Source organism: Colobus angolensis, unplaced genomic scaffold (assembly GCF_000951035.1).
Source record: "Colobus angolensis palliatus isolate OR3802 unplaced genomic scaffold, Cang.pa_1.0 Scaffold229, whole genome shotgun sequence".
NCBI lineage: Eukaryota > Metazoa > Chordata > Mammalia > Primates > Cercopithecidae > Colobus > Colobus angolensis.
This window is the reverse complement of record NW_012115477.1, coordinates 6202884-6206805: the sequence shown is the minus strand read 5'-3', so window position 1 is coordinate 6206805 and position 3922 is coordinate 6202884. Positions and strand designations below refer to the sequence as shown.

Here is a 3922-nt window from a genome sequence, read left to right as displayed (position 1 = left end):
TGAGCTGAGATCCGGCCACTGCACTCCAAGCCTGGGCAGCAGAGCAAGACTCCGTCTCAAAAAAAAAAAAAAAAAAAAAAGACCTGAAACTATGAAACTACTGGAAGAAAATATTGGGGAATTGCTCCAGTACATTCATCTGGGCAAAGATTTTTTTTCTGTAAAACCTGAAAAGCACAAGTGACCAAAGCAAAACAGAAAACTGGATTATGTCAAGCTAAAAAGCTTCCGTAAAACAAAGGAAACAATGAACAATGTGAAGAGACAACTCACAGAGGCCAGGAGCAGTGGCTCACATCTGTAATCCCTGCACTCTGGGAAGCTGAGGCGGGCAGATCGCTTGAGCCTAGGAGTTTGAAATTAGCCTGGGTAACATAGCAAAACTTTGTCTCTACAAAAAATTACCCAGGCATGTGGGCACACACCTGTAGTCCCAGCTACCTGGGAGGCTGAGGTAGGAGGATCACCTGAGCCCAGAAGGCTGAGACTACAATAAGCTGAGATCACACCACTGCCCTCCAGCCTGGGCAACAGAGTGAGACCCTGTCTCAAAAAAAAAAAACAGAGAGACAGAGAGACAATCCATGGAATGGAGGAAAATATCTGCAAACTATCCATCTGCCAAGGGACTAATAATCAGAATATGTAAGGAACTCAAACAGCTCAATAGCAAAAAGTAATAATCATCTGATCTTAAAATGGTCAAGGGATTTGAACAGACATTTCTCAAAAGAAGACATACACATGGCAAACAGGTATATGAAAAAAATGCTTAATATCACTAGTCATCAGAGATATGCATATCAAAACCACAATGCAATATCATTTCACCCTAATGAGACCCCGTCTCTATGTAAAAAAAAAAAAAAATTGGCTGGGCGCAGTGGCTCACGCCTGTAATCCCAGTACTTTGGGAGACTGAGGCGGGCGGATCATGAAGTCAAGAGATTGAGACCATCCTGGCCAACATGGTGAAACCCCATCTCTACTAAAAATGCAAAAAGTAGCTAGGCGTGGCGGCACACACCTGGAGTCCCAGCCATTCGGGAGGCTGAAGCAGGGGAATCACTTGAACCTGGGAGGCGGAGGTTGCAGTGAGCTGAGATCACGCAGCTGCACTCCAGCCTGGCGACAGAGCAAGACTCCATCTCAAAAATTAATTAATTAATTACATATATAAAATAAATAAAACAAAAAATTAGCGGGGCATGGTTGTGGGTGCCTGTAGTCCCAGGTACTCAGAAGGCTGAAGCAGGAGGATTGCTTGAGCCTAGAAGTTTGAGGCTGCAGTGAGCTGTGATTGTGCCACTGCACTCTAGCCTGGGTGAGTGCAGAATGAGACCCTGCCTCTATTTTAATTTTTTTAATTAATAAAAAAGAATAGGCCAGCCACGGTGACGCCTGTAATCTTAGCACTTTGGGACGCCGAGGGGGGTGGATCACCTGAGGTCAATAGTTCGAGACCAACATGGTGAAACCCCGCCTCCACTAAAAATACAAAAATTAGCCAGGCATGGTGGCAGTGGTCTGTAATCCCAGCTACTCGGGAGGCTGAGGCAGGAGAATCACTTGAACCCAGGAGGTGGAGGTTGCAGTTAGCCAAGATCGCACCATTGCGCTCCAGCTTGGGCAACAAGAGTGAGACTCCACCTCAAAGGAAAAAAAAAAAGGCTATTTTGGCCGGTGGCCATGAGAACATGCTGTGTGGCTGATAAGCGAAGGCAAGAGCTGATTTGGCCTCTGCGCTCCCCTCCTCAAGGTGATCATTTTCTCCAGAAGAGCTGGATATTCTTTTGCACAGTTATAGCACACAAATTAATGAGAATTGCTATTGTCAACCATGACAAATGTAAACCTAAGAAATGTCAACAGGAATGCAAAAAGAGTTGTCCTGTAGTTCAGATGGGAAAATTATGCACAGAAGTTCCCCCCCAGAGCCAAGTTCTGAAACTCTTTGTATTGGTTGTGGTATCTGTATTAAGAAATGCCCCTTTGGCGCCTTATCAATTGACAATTTACCAAACAACTTGAAAAAGAAACCACACATCGATATTGTGCCAATGTCTTCAAACTTCACAGATTGCCTATCCCTCGTCCAGGTGAAGTTTTGGGATTAGTTGGAACTAACGGTATTGGAAAGTCAACTGCTTTAAACATTTTTTGCAGGAAAACAAAAGCCAAACCTTGGAAAGTATGATGATCCTACTGATTGGCAAGAGATTTTGACTTATTTCCATGGATCTGAATTACAGAATTACTTTACTGAGATTCTAGAAGATGACCTAAAAGCCATCATCAAACCCCAATATGTAGACCAGATTCCTAAGCCTGCAAAGGGGACAGTGGGATCTATTTTGGACCGAAAAGATGAAACAAAGACACAGGAAATTGTATGTTAGCAGCTTGATTTAACCCATCTAAAAGAACGAAATGTTGAAGATCTTTCAGGAGGAGAGTTGCAGAGATTTGCCTGCGCTGACATTTGCATACAGAAAGCTGATATTTTCATGTTTGATGAGACTTCTAGTTACCTAGATGTCAAGCAGCTTTTAAAGGCTGCATTACTCTACAATCTCTAATAAATCCAGATAGATATATCACTGTGGTGGAATATGACCTAAGTGTATTAGACTATCTCTCTGACTTCATCTGCTGTTTATATGGTGTACCAAGCGCCTATGGAGTTGTCACTATGCCTTTTAGTGTAAGAAAGGGCATAAACATTTTTTTGGATGGCTATGTTCCAACAGAAAACTTGAGATTCAGAGATGCATCGCTTGTTTTTAAAGTGGCTGAGACAGCAAATGAAAAAGAAGTCAAAATGATGTGTATGTATAAATATCCAAAAATGAAGAAAAAATGGGAGAGTTTGAGCTAGCAATTGTAGCTGGAGAGTTTACAGATTCTGAAATCATGGTGATGCTGGGGGAAAATGGAATGGGTAAAACGACATTTATCAGAATGCTTGCTGGAAGACTTAAACCTGATAAAGGAGGAGAAGTACCAGTTCTAAATGTCAGTTATAAGCTACAGAAAGTTAGTCCCAAATCAACTGGAAGTGTTCACCAGTTACTACATGAAAAGATAAGAGATGCTTATACTCATTCACAATTTGTGACTAATGTAATGAAGCCTCTGCAAATTGAAAACATCACCAATCAAGAGGTGCAGACATTATCGGGTGGTGAACTATAGCGAGTAGTTTTAGCCCTTTGTTTGGGCAAACCTGCTGATGCCTATTTAATTGATGAACCATCTGCATGTTTGGATTCTGAGCAAAGACTGATGGCAGCTCGAGTTGCCAAACGTTTCATACTTCATGCAAAAAAGACAGCCTTTGTTGTGGAACATGACTTCATCATGGCCACCTATCTAGCGGATCATGTCATCATTTTTGATGGTATTCCATCTACTAAGAACACAGTTGCAAACAGTCCTCAAACCCTTTTGGCTGGCATGAATACATTTTTCTCTCAGCTTGAAACTACATTCAGAAGAGATCCAAACAACTATAGGCTACGAATAAATAAATTTAATTCAATTAAGGATGTAGAACAAAAGAAGAGTGGAAACTACTTTTTCTTGGATGATTAGATTGCATTTGAGAATATTGATAAGCCACTTATTAAAAAGAATATTTACTAGAATTTTTGTCATCTAAAACTTGAATCAGGATTTTATGCCCCACATACTCTGGAGCTTGATTTTATGCCCCACATACTCTAGAATTTACTTAATATAACATCAAAGCCAGCTGGGTTCTAACTTGTAGTCGAAACACAAAAAAAATGCCACTTTTCTGTTCCTGATGAGGCCCTTTTATGCATAATACTCTAAAGTCATTTCAAGCTATACAAATTACCTCCAAGTTTTCATGATGTATGGGAAGATTTTCAGTAGGTGTATTTTTTTTTTTTTTTTT

At 40.9% G+C, this 3922-nt stretch overlaps 1 pseudogene across 1 annotated transcript; it reads left to right on the top strand.

The window, feature by feature from the left end:
• The first annotated feature begins 1676 nt into the window (after positions 1-1676).
• On the top strand, positions 1677-3646 carry LOC105513343 (annotated as a pseudogene). The gene has a single exon (XR_001002001.1). The product of XR_001002001.1 is annotated as an ATP-binding cassette sub-family E member 1 pseudogene (transcript).
• The last annotated feature ends 276 nt before the right edge of the window (positions 3647-3922 follow it).